At 39.4% G+C, this 23,976-nt stretch overlaps 1 protein-coding gene across 9 annotated transcripts in view; it reads left to right on the top strand.

Annotated features, from left to right (window-relative positions):
• Positions 1-23,976, top strand: part of SPATS2L (spermatogenesis associated serine rich 2 like) — a 162,562-nt gene that overhangs the window by 56,100 nt on the left and 82,486 nt on the right. The window contains exon 1 of one of the 9 annotated variants that reach the window (XM_019746483.2): positions 9,313-9,433. The exons of 5 other annotated variants lie outside the window; for them this stretch is intronic. The gene's annotated coding sequence lies outside the window, so the exon portion shown is untranslated. Of the gene's footprint in view, positions 1-9,312; positions 9,434-16,608; positions 16,853-23,976 lie in introns of those variants that run through there. 3 more of the 9 variants (XM_019746484.2, XM_074339762.1, XM_074339759.1) reach the window with 3 other exon arrangements.

A 23,976-nucleotide genomic window follows, 5' to 3' on the forward strand; every position in this document is an offset into this window, starting at 1 on the left:
AAATGCTAGTAAATAAAAATTTTACATTTAAAAAAAATCACACTACCACGAGCCCTCATTGTCAGGTCTGCATTACTTTAAGAACGTTCTAGGAAAGCAGCCATAAAAAGACACTTTGCTGATTGCAGTGCTATACATACTCCATCTGGGGCTTGCGTGTCGCATTTGTTTACATGATTAGCCAGGCACTTTTTCCTGTTAGTGTCCACATTCATCTTTTTCAGCTGTAACCCTGGTTTTCATCTCAACCTGACAAGACCAACCTGGATTTTGACAGTTGCACTGATTTTTATCTGTTTAAACTGCTAGAAGCAAAATCTGATTTTGTTCCTGGCTTTTGTTATTGAAAAAAATAATGAAAACCAAAGCAGAATTAGATCAGGGACATCCATTATTTTAACCAGGAAAAAAATTAGTATATAGCTCTACCTAAATATTGGATTCATTTAAGTGTATGGGGGATGCCAAAAATCGTATTTAAAATTTTATTTCTCAGCTAATCATTTATTTCATATACAAATGTAACATTTCTTTTGTCTACTGTGGAAATAATAATAAAATGATGAAAACTCTCATTTGTTGAGTGCTCAGTATGTACCTTTCCTTCACGGATTTCTGTGGTCAAAGCTCAAGCTTCGAATCAGTCCCACCCAAACAGCATGGCTGCCACACAGCAGAGGAAGGAAAATCGAGGAGCTTTGGGTAGAAGATAAACAATAGGTTTTACTCTAGTATTATTCTTCCTGTTTGAATAGATCATGCATTCCCAACAGGGGCTATATTGCCCCCAAATTGAAAATTGGTTCTTGGGGCGTGAAAAAATCAGATATTATGGCTGAAATCAGAGTGAGAGGGAGATGCTACTATGGAAAACTAGTCACTGAGATGCTATGATGCTGGCTTGAAGATGAAGGGAGGGGAAAATGAGCTAAGGAACATGGACAGACTCCAGAATCTGGAAAAGGCAAGAAAACAGATCCTCTCCTGGAGCTTCCAGAAAGGAATGCAGCCCTGCTGACACCTTGATTTTAGCTCAGTGAAATCCGTGTTAGAATTCTGACCTACAGAACTGTAAGATAAAAAAAATTGTGTGCTCTGAAGCCACTAACTGTGCTCATTTGTTACAGCAGCCCTAGAAAACTAATACTCAGTTTCCGTCCCTGTTCAATGAGTTCAATGAGTAGAGTAACATGATCTATGTCACAGGTTTTTTGTAACATTAAATAAAATAATCTATTCGGAGTACTTCGCATAGGAACAGCATGACATATCCTGACCTTGCCGTATTCAGAGGCACAAGGTTTGCACTCTGAGTTTACTTTCCCTAGGTTTAGGTTGTTGATAGGCTTCTTTCTTTGATCATGTCAGTGGCAACAGTTAAGTTTTATATTGGCCCTGTCATGTTAAAGGGACTTTATAGATTCCTCCTCGTTTCATCATGTATTGATTTTATATTTCAATTGTGAGGAGTTCCTTTTAGTGGCTTCTATGTAGTACCAACTCTTAGGTCCTTCCCCAAACTATTCTCCCTCTGTTGTCTTCTGCTGCTTCTGCCCTGTCTGAAGAAATACCTGAAACCTTGGTGGGGTCTTTGGGGAGGTGAGGCTCCAGCAGGAGCAGAGAGAAGGGCCAGCTGCCAACACCCCAGTAAGGGAATGTGAGTACCAGGTGGTTTCCATTCCATTGAGCGGGCTGGGAAGAATTACCTCATGTTGTGGGGACAGAGTCCCAGAGAGCAGTTTCCAGGCTCTCGGCCTCACATGGAAAGGTGCTGGCTCGGCTATTAGATGGCCATCAGCTGTGGCTGAGTGGCCATCAGCTGTTACCGGTTAGCCATTAGCCACTAATATAACTGCCATGGCTACGCTAGGGGGTTCGTTGGTTGGCAGAGAAGCAGACAGCAGATTTTGGCTCCTGCTTCTTGTGCCTCCAACCCAACCGCCAGCGAGAATATGGTGGTATGGACTCCCCTATCTATGGCTCTGTGGGCGTTCCTTTTTGGCCTCACCATATCCTGTGTTCTTGTGTGGGGAGCGGGACCAGAGACCCTGCATGACACATGTACTGTTTTCTTTTTTTAACTTAAGGAGGGAGAGAGAGAGAGAGAATCAGAGAGTTTTCATTTTTATTTTTTTTTAAGTGACTAAGAAAAAATCGCTCCAAACACGAGAACCTTCACAATGTCACATTCACCTTGAGGCTCCCTGAAGCCAGTTGGGGAGAGCTTGGTATAAATGAAGTGAAAGCCACAGGTTTTTTCTATCTTTGTTAAGTCAGTTATTTTCACAGAGAACAAATTTTGCATGACTACAGGAAAAGAAACCAACAGAATTATATTCCTACTGCCCAGTAGTAAAACTGTGTGTTTGCATACGTTATTTTTTAATCCTCATAGCATCCCTGTGAAGTGGATATTATCACTCTTATTTCCCACTGTGGAAGGGGGAATATCTTCATAACATCACTATGAAATAGATAAATAGATATTATTATCCCCATTTACAGCGAAGGACCCAGGAGCTCAGGGAGGATGGCAGCTGTACTGGTCTGGCTGGGACAGCAATGTGAATGCTTTCTGGGGCTGCCACTAGCTGGTTGCCAAGGCAGAACTTTTCGGTTCTGGTTTCAAAGCCTGGTTTTCAGTCCTCAAGGTGCATATATTTGACATGTTTTGTGTGTGTGAGCGCAGAGATGCTCAGACTCTACAGTGATATATTCAGAATAACAAAGTTTTTATATGGATGGTAGATAAATCAGAAAGCTTATGTTTTTATTATTAGGGTGTTTCTTTCTTCCTAAGGTCCAGGGCATCACCTTCCCAATATCAAGGGCACACAGACTTCTTTTGCTCTCCACACCAGTCTGATCTCTGCACTGCCCCAGGTTCTCTGGGAAATCTGTATCTGGCCATTTTACTCCCTTGCTTGTGACCCTTCCGGGACTCCTTGCTGCCCTCAGGATAAAGTGAAGACTCTATACCTAAGTTACAGGCCTCTCTGTCTCTAGGTTTATCTCTTCTCTCTTCATTCAGTTTCAGGGATAGTCAGGCCTGAATCTCTTTTGCGTCTGGCCTCTGGTGTATTCTGGTCCTTCTGCTGATACCATGTTCTACCCCTTTCTTTCTTCTTCATCCTACACCATTTGTCTGGCTCCACCATTCATCAGTCAGGCCTGAATCTCTTTTGCGTCTGGCCTCTGGTGTATTCTGGTCCTTCTGCTGATACCATGTTCTACCCCTTTCTTTCTTCTTCATCCTACACCATTTATCTGGCTAACTGAGGGCCTCATTTAGATTAACATCCACCTGGAAGTTTTCCTGGACCCTCCTAATGTTGGTTATTTGTTCGCCACCCCCACCCCCAAGTCACAGTGCTCTAAGCAATCTTTGTATTTCCTCTATTACAGCTTGTGTTGACTTGTGTCCCGTTTACTTGTCTGGTAATCCTCACTAGAATCAATGTCTTTCAGGCCAGGGTCCATATTTCATTCACTGTTCTTCTACTTAGTATTTGTCACAAGTCTACCTATATAAGGAAGTACTCAAAAATTATTTTTGAATAAATAGAGAATGGAAAACCTATGTTCAAGTCCTGGCTCTATTACTTTCTGGTTGTGTGATTCTTGACAAGTTCTTATATGTGTAGGACCTTAGTTGCCACATTTATAAAAACAGAAATTTCATTGAGATGATATGAAGTTCCTTGCAAATATGAACACACTGGGATTCTAATGCAACACATTAGCCATCCTGAAACCATAATCAATAATCGTATCTTGCAAATGTTAAGTTGGGAGTATTGCCATAGATTTCATTTCTTGAACATGGATTATTTCACTCCATCCACTTTTATATTAGGTTGGTGCAAAAGTAATTGTGGTTTTTGCAATTATTTTTAACCTTTTAAACTGCAATTACTTTTGCATCTAATACATTAGTGGTCACCAGGTTCATACCTGTTTTTGTGTTGATATTTCTGTCCTTGACCCAAGGGTTTATTTTCTGCAGGATACGCTCTTCATTTACACTGATTGGCATTTCCTAATTGAGCCTCTTAAGCCTAAGAAAATAATAACTTCTGTTTTATTCTTTATGTCCACTGTTTTATTCTTATGTTTGTTTTTATCAGGAAAGAGTTAATGAAATCTTTTGCTGTACTAAGATTTTAAGTGAATGTAATTAAATAAACTATTAGATGGGAACATCCGTAGCAAACAAAAAAATTACAATATTTGCTGATTATCCATGGACTTGAATTGGTAGTAGACATAATACCATATATGAACTGTGTAGAATATTTGATACAAAAATAAAAGAAAAAGAGAAAACTGCTAACATGCCAGCAGTGAATGTGTAAATGTCAAGTGTAAATTGTTACAATAGCTCACACATAATGTCTGCTAGGTTAGCTCTTTGGTGAAGGAATCCATGTCAAACTGCAAGACTGTATTTGAGCTTATACATTTTGGAGATTGCTTCCTTCTACATGCCTAAAGCTTATTATCATAGGAATCAGAATCTTGCCACAGTTCAGGTACTTCTCGCTAGTAAATTAAATATGGTTAGATATTTCATTAATATATGTAATAATCTGAAGTAGTAATTTACTAAGAGTTTTCTATAGGTGCTATTAATTTTTCCCTATAATTTGCTCTGCATTTCTTGGTAATTGTGACTAATTCAAAATTTGATGATAGACTGAAAATTTTTCACAAATTACCTCTCAACTTTACTGCAAAGTCTTGATCAATATTATTGAATGGTATATATTATTGAATGAGATAAAACATCCGTATTCTAAGTAAAGTCACTACAAATAATTTTTAATCTCTTTTCTTAATTGAAAGTTGTCTTGCCCAATGCAGAATTTCTTTTATCTTTGGACAAAATTGTATTTGGCCTGGTTTATAGGCTAACTAGCATTAGGGATTTTTTTTTTCTCTTTCTCCGTTACTTTTATGTATTGTTGCTTATTTAGCAATCAACGATGATCTCTGACATCCTGATTCAGGGAAGCCCACTTCTAGGTTAAGTGGCCATGACCTTGCATGGACAGAGCATAGTCTGGACTCAGCACATCAGGCAAACACAAAAGACAAATGGATTTGTTGCTTCTCTACTGACAAGTTACTCTGAGCTCAAATCACAGCCAATGAAAATGATTTCATGACTATAATTCTTGGTACATCAACCTGCATAAAAATCTACATTTTTCAAGAAAATAAAAATATATTTTCATTTTATATGGAAAATAAATTGTAGCTTATTTGGGGACAGCTTTTGCATTTGATTATAGATTACTTACTTTGCAAAAAGTAAATTAAAGAAATTAAGAAAGCAATGGTTGTATTTACATGTCTTAGTATTGAAAGTGAATTCCAATTTTTATGCTACAGATGAGGGATGTGGATATGTAAATGAAAGTTCAAATCCTAATAGTTGCTGGTTATGTTGATGATCAACTGCATAATATTATAAATTTAACTATATTCTTTAAAAATGTTAATTATTTCCATCATTAAGATCGATGATTTTTAATGGTGGGTGGTAAGGGTTGTACTTTATAAACGATCTAGCACTTTGTCTTATAGCTCTGATTTTTTAAATTACTATACTTCATTTGGTATTTCAAATAACATTATAGGAAAATAAGAACGTTTTCATTACCAGCAATTGAGAAATCCTTTTTAACTAATCTGCAGTTAAAAAAATGTTGGTCAATGGCAGAATTTTTGACAGAGAAGAAACAGAAAGAAAATGAGTTATTCCCATGGTGCAGGAATCCAGACGTTCTAGAGAAGGCAGAAGTGTGGGTATCCAAAAACCCAAGAGAGGACACACATTTGGTGAGGTTAAAAGTAGGAAGAAAAAAATACAGTACACATAGTAGGCACTCAGTAAATTGTTTGAGTGAATAAATGAACTTAGACCGCCCAACCATATCAAGCATGGTATCGTTTACTTCTGATACTGCGTACAAAAGTGACGCGAAGGAAATTAATAGGAGTGTTGGGAGACAAGCTATTTGGGCATCTGCTGGAAGTCTTATTCATGTTTAAATGAAAACAGGGTCTTAGATACCAATATACCTCACTGACATTTTCATCTCTAGGAAGGTAAAGAAAATGAAGGGAACTCTTATTTTGAATCTAATTTTAACCAAAAAGAGGTTGGTTGGCAAAATAGAAGTGGAAGGAACATGTGTCCATTTATTTAATAAATACTGAGTGTCTGCTATATGCCAAGCTCTTGGAAGATTGTGGCCACATCATTTTAGCTTTTGTGATAACCAAGGGGCAGATGATGACTATCGCCAGATACGCATTACGGTCTTTAAGAGGGAACTTTCAAATATTCAGAGAAACAGATGTGATTCTATAGCCTGAGACCCTAAAATAAGATAACCAAAGAAATGAGAAACCCAACCTTTGAGTTCAGATGAAGGCCCTTTCTGTGTGCGCCCAAAGCTCCGCAAAGCTTCCTTCTCAAATCTCGATCATACTCAGTCATAACTGTCTTTGTACTCATCTCTATTTATTGTGGAATTTTAAGCTTGAAGAGGGCAGGGCTGCATCTATCATGTTTATCTTTGTATCCCAGCAAATAGGACAGTACTTGGCACATAGCTGTCATCCAACAAATCACACACACACACACACACACACACACGCACCCCAAGTCTAACAGTCCACATTTTTTTGAATGATTAGAATTAGAGGTTAGAAAGTTCTAAAAAATGAGGAAGACAGATGGCTGTGACTACAAAGGGCATGTTCAAATTAACTGAAAATATAAAAGACCACTTAAAGAATGCAAAGGGAGGCACATACCCAAGAACAAATATCAAAGAAAGATAATCCCATTAGAATAATGTTAGGAAGCCTAGAGTCCAGAATGAACTGAAGTATGGAAAAAATTCTAAAAACAACAAAAGAGACTGAAAAAGCTGGCACAGAAAATGAAATCCTACAGGAATGAATAAGCCAGACATAGAAAACTGGAATCTTGTGATGTCAAGAGTGTTGTGCCCATTTTTCATAATAACATAGTTATAATTTCTATCAAGACTGGAATACTATTTTTATCATAGAATTTTGTTTTGTAGAAAAAAAAATTTAAGAAAGGGATAAGACCTCTGATGAAAATAAAGGATGATTCATCTCTTCTTATTCTTGCTGTTAATCAAGGATCATAATTTCGCACCTGGGAAGGGGAGCACAAAATGTCATTATGAGGGACTTAAGGTGCACAGCAGCATAATATTAGATCCTTAGCCCTTGGTCATGGATTGGGGTCTCCTGGCCCAGACTGTATCCATGCCTGGGACTGTCCCACTTCAGCCAGCCATCTTGGAATTTTAGCAAATGGAGAAATCCCAAAAAGCTTGGAGACTGACAAAAAGAGGAAACATAAAATCCCAGCAACATTCTAGAATTTATTCTGAAACTTTCGAGAACACTCAGAAAAGAAAGTACCAATAAGAAGTCAAGCAGGACTAAATGAGTCTCCTGTTTAATAGAATAACTAGAATGCAAGATGAAGAAAATGTAGATGTGGTGTATATGAATTTCATCAAGGCAGTTTTCACACTATCTCAATATTTCATTGTGGATTTAATATAAACTAAGTAAAGGCAGAGTTAAGTGGATTCACAACTAGGTTCACATAACCAAACCCAAACAGAGCACTAAAGAATGGGTCTATGTGATTACAGAGGGTGATGTATAGATACCTACTTGTGTCTTATTCTAGGTCTCTCTTTATCAGTGACTTGAATGATGATGAATTTGATGAAAATAATAGAAATAACAGATATCTATTGAACTCCTATGTGTCAAACACTGTACTATTACTCTGTATGCATTTAATCCTTATGGCAATTCTATGTAGTTTGTACTTTTATCTCCACTTAGTAAATGAGTAAACTGCAGCACAGAGTTGAAATAACTTCCTCAAGTTCACACAGTTCTTAGGTGGCAGAGCTGAGATTCAAGCCTAGACTGTGTCCTTAATGGCATTAAGTTACATAAATGATATCTGTCAATTTGTGAATAGCCAAAGTGAAATGTGCAGCTAAAGTGGAAAGTTATAGATTTGGTATCTAATAGAACTCTAGTAGACTGGAAAAAAATGGCCAAATTACTAAGGCAAAAATAATTTGAGCCACATATAAACTCATGCACTTAAGTTTCAAAAAATCAACTGTAAAAGTAAAGATTGGGGAAATGGGATTTACTAATAGATCAAGTGAGAAAGTCTTGGGGGTTTCATTTAATATAGACTCATTATGACCAATGTATAGTGTGATGTGATTGTCAATAACATGTAATCTTAGGCTGCATTAAAAAAAGAATAAAGCCACAGAATGAGTATCTATATATCTACACATATAGATACATGATATATGTCGTATACACTCGTACATGTGGATGAGAAGATTCAGCACTGTGTCACATGAGGAATGAGTACACTCTCAAAAATAAAGTTCTACAGGGCTGACAATAAAAAATGTCTTACAAAATAATTTAGGAAACTATAAAGTCCTTTCCAACTGTAACATCCTATGATTCAGTGAATGATTCTGTGCTAAACAGAGAAAGCATACTTTGAGACAAATCTATTTTGGAAGAGTGGTCAGATTTATGGAGTGTCAGGAGGCAGGACTAGGAGCATTGCATGGGAAGTTACAGGAAGGCGTTTGAGTTTTATCTGAGAATTGACTCAATTATTCTTGTGCAGAAGACGCCATGTTAGGAGGCATTGAATCTCCATCATGGAATTTGTGTGAACTCAGGCTAGAAGTCCACTTAATGAGGATGTTGGAGAGGAGATTCACTTACAGGTGAGGAAGATGGGAGACCTGTGAGTCCCTTGTAATTCCAGGTTCCAGCAGAGAAGTTACTAGACTCTGTGAAACAAGTTGTAAGGGATGGATGTTAAGTGTTGAAGTTGTACAAGCTTGCAGAACTGGGGGTAAGTTGAGGCCTGGAGATGCTTTCCATGGGCGTTAGATTGACTTATGAACTAAATCAAGCACAAAAATCTAAGAAGATATTTGTTTGTGCCCTCCCAGTGATAGTTTCTTCAGATTTTGCTTCAAATGAAGTCACAACAAAACCACCTATTAGGAGGCATTTCTGGCCCTGCCTGCAGGTGGCGCTAACATGACCATCTCAGGCTACTAGGTACAAAAAGCTCAAGGGGAATACTTCACTTCTGGGAGTATGCCAAGTATCAGCTAGACCAGACTTGGTTTCAGTTTCCATTTCAAGCTTTTAGGCAATAAATACATGACTAAGACAGAATGAGACCGCTCTAGGCTTCATGGGAAACGTAGACTAAGGACTCAGGAAAAACTACAAACTACATAGTCTCCCCTTCTGGAAGGAATCCTGGAATTCCAAGGGACTCAGAGGTACGCCATCTTTTTGAACTGTAAGTGAACCCCTCTCCAGCATCCCATTAAGTGGTCATCTAACCTTTGCTTGAACTAATTCTATGACAGGAGACTCAGTCCCACCTAAGATAGCTGCTATTTAAAAACACCATATGTAACGGGAAGAAAGGGAAGGGAACACCGGGAGATAGCAAGTGAAGGAAGGGTGAGCAAGAACCTGGGAAATTGTATTCCACAGTGATTTGTCCTCACTGAGAAGTGGAGACCAAAATTTAAAACGTGGACATAACAGTGTTCTTTATCCCATTGATAATTTTCCTGCCCCATTAGATCTTTTGCCAAGCCAGCTTTACATTTCTGGCTCTAATTCTCGTGAACGCTAAGATTTCTCAATTGGAATGAACCCACTAAATAATTTTTAAACAATTCCCTCTGTTTTCATTGAACCAAAATGATGGCAAGAGGCCAGTGGAATAAAGCAAGCTTGGGAGTCAGTTTCGGAGGTCTGAACCCCCACCTTGCTGTTGGCTGGCTCTGGGACCTTGGGCTTGGCCTTAACTTCTATACTCTTAGGTCTCTCATCTATGAAATGGAGATAATAACACCTTACTTGCAGGAGCATTGTGGGGACTCAGTGAAATAGAAAGAGATAAAATCATCCAGTGTGATGCCTGAGGGGGTTTTGTTTTTGCTGTTGTATTCCCCATCATCTTGGACAGTGGAGATCCTTAGTAAAAGTTTAAGTGAACACTGAATGAATGAATGAATGAATGAATGAATGAATGAATGTGCTCAGTGTATAACTCTTGCTAAAGGGATGGCAGTGTTATCAGATATGAGAGTCTTTATAAAGACGGGCTCATTATTCAGAGGTTTGAAGAAAGAGAATTCTTTGTCATTGCCAAATTTATTTTTTCCCATCATGCAGCATAGTTTCAAGATTTTTTTAAAAACTAAACTAAAATTGTGACCATTATGTAGTCTTTATAGTCTTTCCTCAGTCCTTACCCCGTGCTTTCCATGAGGTATCTAGAGTGATCTCATTTTATCTAGTCATATCTGAAAGCTTGAAATGAAAAATGAAACCAAGTTAAGTCTGGCTGGTAGCCATTCAGAAATAGATCTTTTTTTTTTTTAAGTAGATTAATTTTCAAATATGTTTTCCCTCATTAATACTTCTCATATTTTTAAAAGAAGCATTTAGTAAAACAACAAGACTGTCTTTTCAGTGTCTGGTTATCTCTTTCCCAAGACTGAATTTGGTAAATTGCAAAATATTAGCTATTGGGCACCTCCCAGTATATAACACCAGGTAAAAATAAAACCAAATGAAACTTTTAATGTAATGTATGAGTTGCTTTCCTACCACTAAGTGAAACTCAGCTACATAGTTTTATTTGTTTTGGAGCCTTTAATATTAGTCAGATTACAGCATATGTTTTTGCAAAACTAAAAGGACAAAAACATCAAATTACATCTAGTTAAAATGGTTAAAAAAAACACACACACCCAGTTTTCAATTTAGCATTTCAAGGAAATAGGGTCTAGTTTCAGAACTTTGTAAACAAAAATGACAGTGGGGTGGGGTGGAAAATTGGGGGTGGGGTGGGGGTGAGAAGGAACATGCCCATTTTCTGAAAGGAAAGTGAAACAGGGATGTTTTCTCTGCTGCATTATGAAGAGGACAAGCATATAATGGAAACCACACCATATAACACCTTTTTACATACTGCCTTCTGATGTCATCTAATTGCTTACTGCCTGGTAATCTTATCTCCCTTTAGGAGCCAGTCTTAAAATTACATTGCATTGCACTCAGCTAAACACATTGTCTCTAGCCGAGACACACAGTGGACCCCCAATAAATATTGATTGATTAACTATGTGCACTGTGCAGCCAGGTTTTCTTCTGACCTCACACATCACTTGCTTGTTTCTGCGAGAGAGGTTTCAGTGTTGCGCTTCCTCTTACCTGAAATGCCATTCCCATTACTGCACTACTGCCTCAAATCAGTGGAAAAGAGTACCTTCTCTCAGAACTCCTCTCTGATTAAACCCACCCAAACTAAAGCCATCTCACCCCTTTGGAAGCTCCTTTTATTAACATAGTTGTAGTCATTGCATAATGATTTGTTTAAGATATGTTACTGGCATTCTTATTTCTCTTGGCTCTGCACCCGCCCCCCCCCCACGCCCACAATATATACCACTCAGGAACAGACATATATGCAGTAGAATATTACTAAGCCATAAAAAAGAATGAAACCTTGCTACTTGCAACAACATGGATGGACCTAGAAGGAACAAGTATTATGCTAATAAGTCAGACACAGAAAGACAAATACCATATGATTTCACTTATATGTGGAATCTACAAAACAAAATGAACGAACAAACAGAAACAAACTCATAGATACAGAGAACATTTTGATGGTTGCCAGATGGAGGGGGTCGGGAAATGGCGGAAAAGGGGGAAGGGATTAAGAAGTACAAACTTCCAGTTATAAAAACAGTCACATGGGAATATAGTCAATCATATTGTAATAACCATGTATGGTGCCAGGGGATACTAGACTTCTTGGAGGGGGTCACTTCGTATGTTATATAAATGTCTAATTACTATGTTGTACACCTGAAACTAATATAATTATGTCAACTAGTTGAAATTTTTTAAAAAGATTATTGTTTAAAAAAAATACATATATATATATATATATATATTTATTTAAAAGAACAGGCATTGGACACACACATGGACGCCCCTCCACATACAGTGTCCAGCCCATGGGGAAGACTCAAAGACATGTTCTGAAGCTTAATAACGGAACTTTTTAGTGTTAGAAAGAAAAACACAGACAACCCTGTTTGCTTGTCTCTATCCGTCTGCCAAGAATGGCTATAAATGCAATCAAGGCTATGAGAGATGGATCTTTTTCATCAAACAAGTGACCAAAACCTAATACATGTACTCCTGAAAATTTCTTCCACATAGATTGGATGACTAATAGAAAGTCTTCCAAAGGGAAATAATATATGGTGTTATATTTATTTGAGAGGCCTCTACAATATTTGAACTACTGTACAAAAGCAATTTTGATTTATTCAATCTTTAGAAAAATGATTTGGAAGAGATTACCCTACATATTGCTAAGGCTTATAGACCATCATAAGCATTTGATACTTTCCAAACTCCCCCCAGTAGGAGTTGAGCGATAGGGCAGGCTGGAGCTCCGTGCAAAGTAAAGTCTGAGGTGTCTGCTCCTGGAGCTTTTACGCTGCAAACTAAAGGAGTAAGCAGGCAGGCCATGAGAAGGTTTACAAAGAACCCGTGGTGTGCATGTGGGTGTCAGCAGCAAAAATGACCCATATCTATGGGTGGAGTTACAGGGGTACATAAAGGTGAGGTTAGTGGTTAAATGTGTTTAGCATTGGGTTGGAAACCATTTATTTTTTGTTTTCTCATATTCCATAGAAAAGGTAAAATTTCAGTCTTTCTATTTTGGACAGAGCATAGGCTTTGATGGAGAGAAACTAGAGGGCTAGTCTAGAGATCGGGTTATCCCCACTACAAGGCTCTGAGTTAAGAAGAAATAAAATAAGTAGATATTGGGGTAGTTACCTGGTTAAAGAGATGGGATACATGGGGTCCAATATGGGAAGAAGTGGAGGGCTTTGGTGCTCATGATTAGACCTTGACTCTGAGAGTGATTAAAACATTGCAGGGTTGGAGATATGGGGAGAGGAGGATGAGGATTGGATTGGAAGGTGTGCAAAGTGGTGTGGCTAGAACAGCGTTGGATAATGCTTGTTTTAATGGTGGAATTTAAAGTGATAACCCAGTACTAGGTGTTGAAAACTGGGGAATAAATTCTTAAAGACTCATTGTAGCCCAGAAAGAAAAAACAAAATGAGGGACATTTATTCTTCTTTTTCCACATGTCTTTATTGAACATTTAATTGTCAAAGGCATTCTACTAGGTAATTTGGAAAAGAGAAAGGAGAAATAGAATTTATCAGAGCCAGACTTTTTAAAAGAAAGCAATTATTTTTGTTATTCATTAAATCTATGACTATCTTGTATATTTGAAGCATTTTTGAAGTATTTATTAATTTTCCCAAAATAGCACATTTCGGGTGACAGATTTCTATTTGTTTTATTATAGTTAGAAATGGAAATAAAATTTGCTGAATAAATATGACCTCTAGAATTTTGAGCATATCATAAAATGGTCAAAATGAATTTTTATTATCTGTGATTGCATTAGAATAAACTCAAGGACATTAATATCATATTCTTTCCTTTATCCATCTTGATATAATTACCTGAAATCAGAATGTTTGGAAGGAGATTTCGTAATTTTTGGATTGTTCTCTTTGTAGCTCTAAGACTTTATTTGAGCTTTGCTCTTTCTATGTTGTAACTGCTTGTTATCCTCTAAAGGGAAGTACCTTAGCTGTGAATTTGAATTCTAGAGTCCTGATCACATCTGCTAGATACAAGGGAGGAACCGGTGACCTGGCACGGGTCTCTGAGCCATGCTACAGGGAAGAGGTGTTATAGTTTTGCATTCACTTTTGCTTGTGCTGAAGTTACAAGAACATGGAAAACAAATGACCCTGTGGACACAGAGCCCTGAGGGTGTATATCCCTCTTAGCAATGCTGCAGTCAGGCCTTGACCTTGGGCTGCCACCCTGGAGTTGCCCTAGTCTTCCCATAATGTGGCGGTGTCTGTGGGTAGGGAAGAGTGTAGCCAAATGAGGACAATTTGTGGTCAAAAGGTTCTGTTTCAAGGGCCACCTCCATCACCGCCTAAGATGCATGACCACAACCTCTCAAAACATAGTTTCTCATCTGCAAATGAGGACCATGGGAAAGCAACCCCCGTAGCAGGGGGATGGGGTAACTATTGGGGGGCAGAATGGAGAAGGTTTTCATACCTTCCAGTCCTTCTCTACCTACAGGCAAATTAGTCCTATATATGTGTACATTACCTTGTTTTCTGGTTTGCTCTTTAAAAAACTAACACGTAAGTTTAACATGTCCTTAGAAAGGTGCTATGCCTCTTTAGGGTTAGTTCTCTCTTGGTCCCCACCATTGGAGCCCATCTTGCTAACCACCTATGGCCAAAGGCAACACAAACTTCGTGACTGCAGCCCCAGCCTGTACTGTCTCTTAAAGCTTCGGCACAAGCAATAGGCTATGGAGGAATCTAAAGAGACTATTTTTCCATTTATATTTATTTTGTAGCACATACTGTGTATCAAGCACTGTTTTCATTACTTTACAAATGTAAAGTCATCCTCATTACCACCCTATGAGGTAGATTAATATTCTGATTTTACTGAGGAGGAAACAAAGGCATAGAGGGGTTGAGTAACTTGCTTAAATCCCAAAACTAGTAAGAGGCGAAGTTGGGATTCACACTTGGCAAATGGTCGTTACTTACCTTCTATCATAAGAAGATAGGAAGAATCTAAATAGCAGAAAATAGGCAGCATTTCTACTTTGTGATCATTTAAGGGCCCAAGACACTGGTTGTTGACAGAGGCAGCTTCCTTACAACAGAGGCTTCTGCCGCGTGGCTGGCTCTAGGGCCTTCCCGACCGCCTCTGGCTGTGCGTGGTAGCACGACGGCATCATGGTGGGGCCAAGACAGGATGAGCCCTAAAGAGGAATTGCGCCTTTCGAAGGACATGTTGAACTTACGTGTTAGTGTTTGAAAAAGCAAACCAGCAAACAAGGTCACATACAGAGGGTGCCAAGAAAATGTATACACATTTTAAGAAAGGGAAAAACTGTATTAAGATTGTAATACAATGAATGGCGCTAGAATTCATCTGGTTAATGCCATCTTTTGAGCAAACGTCATACTACGCATTGCCATCGTAATTCAATTCAACTTCGAAAAGTAATACATAGATAACATCTCTTAAAATGTGTACATTTTTTTGGCACCCCCAGTGTATAGGACTACCTTGCCTGTAGGTAGAGAAGGACTAGCAGGTAAGAAAGCCTTCTCCATGTGGAGGTTCCTGAAAAAATTACGAATAGAATTGCCATATGACCCAGCAATCCGTCTCCTGGGTATCTACCAAAAAAATCTGAAAACATTTACACATAAAGACACGTGTGCTCCAATGTTCATTGCAGCTTTGTTTACGGTGGCCAAGACATGGAAACAACCAAAATGTCCTTCGATAGATGAATGGATAAAGAAGTTGTGGTATATATACACAATGGAATACTATTCGGCAGTAAGAAAAGATGATATAGGAACATTTGTGACAACATGGATGGATCTTGAGAGTGTAATGCTGAGCGAAATAAGTCAGACAGAAAAAGCAGAGAACCATGTGATTTCACTGATATGTGGTATATAAACCAAAAACAACCAAAGAACAAGACAAACAAATGAGAAACAAAAACTCATAGACAAAGACAATAGTGTAGTGGTTGCCAGAGGGTAAGGGCGGGTGGGGGGTGGGAGATGAGGGTAAAGGGGATCAAATATATGGTGATGGAAGGAGAACTGACTCTGGATGGTGAACACACAATGGGATTTATAGATGATGTAATACAGAATTGTACACCTGAAATCTATGTAATTTTACTAACAATTGTCACCCCAATAAATTTTTGAAAAAAGAAAAAAGAAAGCCTTCTCCATTCTGCCCCCCAAGCAGTGATCCTCACCCCCATGCCCCTCACACTAGCTTTTACTGGTAAAGACTGAACATTCCCCAGGAGAACTTCATTCCTTTGGGTGAGAGCATGACCCCTGCTAAAATGTATGTACCCCTGGACAGTAGTACATTATTCACTTAGTGCAGCATTAGCCAACGATGCTTTCAAGTAGGCCTAGAACCAGGAACAGGTGTTAGGGGGGGGGGGGGGAGGCGAAGGAGCCTCAGGTGCAGTAGAGGAATGTGTGCTGCTTGACTGATAAGCCTGCGCTGGTCTCACCGGAAGATTAGAAGCCCGTAGCCAAGACCATACTCAGAAGCGACCTTTGGAATGGTGACTGCAATCCCAGCCTGTACTGTCTCAGCCTCTGGGGCAGTCAGTGTAAAGATTGCAAATCAATCCAGTCTTAAACTATGACTTTCCCAAGATAAGAAGAACAAAGCACTGGGGATTCACTAACTAAGGGGCCTGAAGACAAGCACCTGGGCACATTTATAAAAAAGAACCCAGCAGTTTCTCCTAAGGTGATTCCCTCGGAGCCTCAGGTGGCTGAGGCCACCCTCAGGTTGCTCAGCCACACCCAGGATCCTGCCACCTACCTAGGTTTCTGACTCCATCTGCGTCACTGTTGAAATGACTAACTGGCTGCAGTAAATGCAAGTTGATAAAGGTGGCCAGTTGGGAAACAGGGCTTATTTGCCTATTGAGAAAGCCAGTAGCTCCGGCCGTGCACTGGAAACCCTGATTTGGAACACCAGGGGACCTTAAAAAGTGAGTTGAGGTTGATTTTGTTAGAAAGCCTTAGGCACAGGAATGGGTGGCGGCAGAGGCCCGAGAGGGGCTGGCTGCAGGTGAGTTCTCTTGTGCTGGGTGCTCTGCCTCATTCCCTAGTGTGTCTTTCATCGCGTGAAGTAGTACATCTTATACTGTTGGTATTCAGCCAGGGCTAGTGGTATTTCAAGGAAGTAGGAAGAACCTAACTTTCTCTGCTACTTTGAGGAAATCATTAATGTTTACTAGGAGAGTGCTGGCTTAATGAAAAAGAAATATTGCGAGTTTGTTGGAACAGAGGTTTCTGCAACCAGATTATACTCTGAAGAGATGACGGCTTCCTCTACCAGGCGTTTATTCCATGACAAATGAGCCACGTTCCCCAGATTTGGCTATGAATGTATAGCTTTTGTTTGCCAGGTTTTCTTAGGATTTCTCCTTGCCAGCCCAGAGTTACATTGCAAAACCACAATGCATGATTTTTGTTTTTTGGGGGTTTTTTTTTGGGGGGAGGAGATTCTAACCCTCTGCTGCACCTGGTCTGTGTGATGATGAGACTTGCAAGTTGGGCACGTCACAGACCCAGTCTTGTTTTTGCCAGAGCTTTGAGCCAAGTAAACTCCAACTCTAATTTCCTGAGTCTACATTCTGATTTTCTTCCCCACCTCAACTAGCTCTTTTCTGTTTTGTGTACATACCTGTCTCTGTCCAACGATATAAGCTCCTTCAGGGGCAAGAGTTCTGGAGCCAGAAGGTCCGAGTTCAGATCTCAGCTCAGCCTCTTACTAGCTGTGTGATTTGAATAAGTACTTACCTCTCTGTGGTTCATTTTATTTTGCTATAAAATGAGGATAATGTACTACTCCATAGGGTTATTATGAGAATTAAATGACCTCATACCTGGAAAGTGCTTAGAGCAGTGCCTGCCGTGTATACATTAAGAGTTCAATAGGTGTTATTTTGTAACCGTTGCCAGAATTCCCCATAGAACCTGGCACATAGTAGCTGTTCAGTAAATGTCTGTCAAATAATAAGAAAAAACATTGTTCTTTCTGTTGGAATTGCCTATAGCTAGTTGGAGAGCTATGGAAAGGAAGGAAAGACAGGGAAAACATGATATTTCTTTTTCAACATTTGGGGAGTTTGTGGTAAGGTACTTGGTGCTCTGGGGTGTGAAGGAGAACTGTGCTTGGTCTTTTGTCTGAACCCCTCTGGGATTTGGGATTTGCTTAGCAAGTGGTGGGGGGTGGGAGGCATGCCAATGTGATCTGCTCAGAGGGAGCCTATTATGGTGTGCTTGGAGAGGGTGGAATTTATTCTTTTGAATCTCGTAAGGCAGGCCACTTCACCTTTCCCAAGGCATCTCTGAGGATGGGCATGTTCGAAAGACTTGAGCTGACATCATCGCATCTTAAAAGAACTGAGCATAATTGAATTGCTGATACAAGTGGGTACTTGCACCAGTCGCGGGTCACCCTCATCTCTATGGAAACACATGTTTGCTTGAAAGCCCAGCCATCAGAAGCGGAGCCTTCCAGGAGCTAGCGCCGGGTCACTTATTTAAAAAGGCGTTTATTTATATTCTCAAGTCGTCAGAGACGTACAAAACGAAATAATTTCAAATTAAATAGAAAAATCATGCCATAGATGAATGCTAATAGTGCCTGCCACGCGCCCTCCCCCTGTGCTTGCCGTGCCCGAGATCCACTGCATTTATTTTAGCTGTCCTTTGCTCTTTTGCTCCCATTTGCATTCTGCTGCTGTGGGGAGGTGGTTTGGCACTCTATGCAAAAATGGTTAATCTTCATTCACGCGCATTTGCCAGTACTCAAACGGAAAATTCAAAGCAAGGCTGCCACAAAGTGTGCATTGTGCGGCTCTCTGCCGTCTTGTGTGTGCAGCATGTACAAGGACACACAATTCAGATGACTCTGCCTCCTACACACACACTCGGGCTGATGAGTGGAGACTTTCTCCCATGAAGGACTGATAGTCGCATCAGCACATCTTGCCCTAGATGTGCTCAAGTGATATTCTTCGTGATTGGGAGCTTTTATCTGCTTCTGGAAGCAGGCCTTTTCAAATAAGTATTGACTGTTAATGACCTGTTTAAATAAAACATTCAATTTTCTTTCTTCCCCCCACAAAGGACTTAGTAGGAAGTGACATTTCTAAACCAAAGGCTAACCCTGCTTTTCAAAAGAGGCAGAGCCAGGGCTTTTAAATGTGAAATTTTTGTCTGACATTTGCCCTTAAAATGCTTTTCAGTGAATTTGTTCTAACAGTGGGTTTAGTACATTGAAGTGTCTTTGAATAAAAATGCAACCTTGAGATTTTTGCCCCCCCCTCGAAATTAAACAAAAAAGTCTAGGTAAATATCTTCATACGACATTCATATTTCAGTCACCATCCTGTGTTTCATTGTTTACATGTCCTCATTCCTAATAATTAAAGCAACTTTCCTCTAAGGAACAAGGCACTGCATAGGAACTTCTATTAAACTGTGGGATTTAAATCACAGAACAAAGAGCTAAAGCACTTGGAATATAAGAGACTTACCTCGGTAATTACAAGGCCAGAAAAGGAATAGCAAAGAAGTTGAGGGAAAGGGTAGAGGATACAAAACGGAAGAGAGAAAAATTAGGCAATGGAAAAGTTAAGCAACAGAAAAACCTACATTTAAGCAATGCCTCAATGTTATAAAAGAACCCTGCTTCTCTCCTAAGCTGGCATGCAAGGACCCATGACTGCTAGGCACATGGACGCTTAGTCCGTGACCAGTTTGAAGGTGATCTTTACAGAAAAATAGCCTAGTACGTTGAAGACTGCAGCCACACCTTGTATTTTTTTTAAGGTGGATTTTCAGCTTTCTACTACCCTAGTGGCTAAGCCTCACCCCCTAGGGCCTTTGTAGTACCTGAGAACTGAAAAGGACCACAGAGGTCAGGTACTCTGAAGGGCAGAGAATTGTTCACTCCGAAATATGACGGTAGGAGGTCAGGACATGCTAACCAAAATAGGCCGTTTTGACATATTGATTATTGTGAGCTACAGGCACTTGAAAAACAGCAAATGCAGCGAGAAGCTTTTTCTGAACTCGCTTGTCTGCCTAAAGACAGATCCTCCTCCACAGGGACTCCGTGGTCACAAATCCCCTCCCTGGGAGTTTCACCAACCAGGGAAGATTGACTCTTATCACAGGAGAGGAGACTAGAAGTCGACCACACCCAGACACACTTTGTTACAACCCTCATACCTCCCATGTATTGCTCTAAGGGCCCGTTCATCTTTCCTAAATATCATTTACTCTGCCTCCCATAAGAGCCGACACCCCACCCCCTTTCCCTATTAAGATGGTATTTAATCCTCAGTTCTAAGCCATCTTGGGGAGTTGGTCGTTTTTCCCTGTGTATCTCCCATGTACACATATACGTGTTAATAAACTTGTTTGGTTTTCTCTTGTTAATCTGTCTTTTATGACAGGTCTCAGCTAAGAACTCAGAAAGGTAGAGAGAAAATTATTTTTCCTCCCATACCACTCCAACCTCTTACTCTTCGGCTGGCGAGACCTGAGGCCCTCGTGCTGTACTGAAACAATCTAGAACCTTTCCTCACATGTCCCATCAGGATTGATGGTGCCTTGTACAGAGAGCTGTGCAGCCTTCCCCACTCCATTAACACTTACCTGTCCCGGTTCCCATTCTCTCAGAGCACTACTCTCTGCTCAGGGCCAATCGATGGCAGTAGAGAATGAAATAAATTAATCTGTGATACTGTACCTTCTTCTAGAGGTAATAGCATGCGTAAGATGAGTAAAAATGCAGATGTCTCTTAAGAAACTTACTGTACAGGTTAGGAATCCGCACTCTGGGGATTGGTTGGACATTGTTTAGACTGAGAGGCCTTTTGCTGCTTCGCCAATCACATCACGTAGTTGACTTCCTGATTCTTCCTCTCTGAGGCAGTCATGAGGAAGTGTGTCAGGATCTGTGGGATCACAGCGCTGCCTAGGCTGTACCAAAGCCAGACACATAGGCACTTTCATTAATTGTGACAGAAGAAGCAGTTACACATTAGACCCTGGAATGTCATGGATCCCCAGGTCAGCATCGTGGAGCCAGGGAAACAATTTGTTGGGCCACTAAATGCAGCTTTTTACACTCTCACCTGAAGTAGGAAGCCACAGGAAAATAGTCATCTTTTTATAGCAGGTACTTTCCTGCCCATTCCTGTGTGAGGTTAGTGGCTTTGCTCTGCTGCTTGAGTGCCCTGCATAATTTTGAGGCATGCATCAGATAGATGTCTGCCAGGCCTGAGAAGGAAGGGTGCCTGGGATCAGTTGAATTCTCCTTGCAGAGTTTTTACTGCAGTTCATATGCAGTGAGCCCCATAACTTGTGTGTGATGGTTTTGAGGTATTATAGGCACAGTGGCTGGGGCTCTAGAATCAGATTGCCTAGGTTTGAGTCATGGCCCTGCCACTGTGGGACCCAGGATTATTTCAGATCTGTGCCTCAGCTTCCACATATATAAAATGGGGATAATCATAATTTCAATAGGGGTATAAGGGTTCCATGGAAAAACGTGTGTCAAGCGCTAAGCAGAGTGCCGGGCACATTATAAGTGTTCCATAAGTATACCAATTATTATTTTCAATCATTATTTTAAAAAGTTTTCTCATGTGTTTCCTCTGGTTCCATAATCCAATTCAAGAAAAGTGATGTAATGCCTGAGAACAGAACAGTGACTCAAAGAGCAGTAGTAGGTTTCAGAGAAACAAAAGTGAAACTTTATTTTTATCTACACAATAAAACATAAGGGAAAACAGTGATAGGGAAGTCAGAAAGCAATCTGGCATTTCAATACATTGCTTTACCTTTTTATAGTTTATATGATTGCATGAAATATAAATATATATATATTAAATTAGTTTGGTAATTAATCAGATTGTCATATATATTATACTTCACTGAGTTGTATTAATTAGAAATGCTGAAACAAACATATTTGCCAGAATTTGTACTATTCAGATTTATTTTTCATAAAGAATATTTATCTTTGTTATAAACTAATAGATTTTCTGACAGGTATTAATGCATATTAAGTAAGATCTTTGCATAATGAGTAGTGCAGTTTGCTATAACTTTGCACATGAAGTGATTGGTAGTAACCATATTTATGGTTTATTAATTTTCCACTGGAGAAGTGTATAAATGATATATTGGTGATAAATGATGAAATTCTTTTCTTTGGGATTGATGTCTTTTCCTAATGAGTTTTTGACTATGGAATATATATAATCTAGAACGAAGTAAGAGATTAATCTTGTCATAAATAAAATTTCAGTCAACAATTTCCTTGATCTTTATCGTATGTGTGTGTGTATATATATATATATATATATATATATATGTGTGTGTGTGTGTGTGAATGTATATATGTATATATACATATATATTTTTTCTAAAAGTATCTTTAGATATATATTATATATATAACTTTTATGATAGCTATATATGTTTGTAATGTTATTATTGAAAATTGAAGTATAATTTAAAGGAAAAATTTTTCAAATAATATCTGAGCTGTTGAAATGTTGTGTCACTATTAGGACTTGTAGTTCTGGTTATCTTAATTTTATATTGATTGTCTGATGTGCATGGAACATGTATCCATGGATTTGAATAGTTAGGCCTCAGTAATTGGTTGGTTACAAGAACAGTCTTAAGTGATAATAGGAATTAGAAACCAAGTTCTTTCCCAAGAAATCAGAACTCCCTGTACCTTTCTTGTGCCTCTGAAGCTCTTGTGATCGAGCTCTCTTAGGATATGGGCATCAGTCATGTCCAGGAGTGACACATTATCAAGCGTGGTGACCAAGCATTATGTGAGGGTGATAGGTCTGTTGGCCCCAAACATCTGTCACTCAATCACAGCATTACGGGCTTCTCAGGTTAACCCAGGGGTCTGCAACCATGAGGGCTGGGTTTCAAGTTGCTGAACTTTGAGCCTGTCATTGGGAGGGGATAACAATATGTTTCCTAGAGGCAAAGTTCCTTATATTGATATAAAAAGAAAAAGACAGAGAGAGAAAGAAAGAAAGATTTAGATGTATATTTCTTATATCTAAATTAAACAATTAAGATTCAGACTGAGTTCATCTGACTGTCCTTATATAGTTCATAGCAGACAACAGAATCCCAAAAGAATAGGGGCACGGCACAGTATCATTTTCATAGGGGCGAGGGAGACAGCTCAACGTAGGGAGTTGTGACTCATGCCCGTGCCAGGCGTGTGTGCCTCTGAATTTTCTGGAGGGGCCAGTGCTAGTCCAGGGCTGCCGACACCACTGAGGAATTTCAGCACAGCGAAGACCAACTTTGCCTGTTCCGTAGTTTCCCTAGCATGTCTCCTTTTCGAACAACCCAGTTTGACTATCTAGTCACTTAAACTCTTAATTCTTTAAGGCAAACCAAATTTATGTTCTGTTTAGGTTAAAATCCTTCCTCTGGTTTCCCTAACTGGAGATGGAGCTGATTTCCCTGTGTTAACCACCAGCCAGCAGAAAACCTTGATGTGGAGAGAGCGTTGCCAGTTACCTGGAAGGCACAGCCTGTAGAGGCAGCCCTCCACACAGGAAAAGACAATTGAGGAGAGTAAAACGAGCAAAGAACACCTCCCTACAATTATTTTATATCTTACCTTCTCATCTGAGAAACCTGTAATAGCCTCATTCTACCCTCATAGCCAGCATTTTCGTTCCACAAAAACAATAATGTTGTAATTAATTTTACTGGCATCACTACCAAAACAGAGCCTTCCCTGAATCAGATTTTGAGATTAAAGAGAAAGAGAATAGCCAAGGAAATACGTGTGTGTTTTTTTGTCCTATGAATACTATATATATATATATTTTTTTTTTTTTTTCCTTCCTATGAATATACCTTACCATTCAGTGCTGCCACTTCCTCAGATCTCAGAAATTTTCTGTCCTCAGTGGAATTCCTCCCTAATTCCTCTGTGGATTAGAACACTCCAGCTTTACAAAATGCTGCATACCCAAATCCTAGACGTCAAAGCAAAACAAAAACAAAAGCAAAAAAACCCTTTTTCTCAGATTTCACA

Source organism: Rhinolophus sinicus, linkage group LG01 (genome assembly GCF_036562045.2).
Source record: "Rhinolophus sinicus isolate RSC01 linkage group LG01, ASM3656204v1, whole genome shotgun sequence".
Lineage (NCBI taxonomy): Eukaryota > Metazoa > Chordata > Mammalia > Chiroptera > Rhinolophidae > Rhinolophus > Rhinolophus sinicus.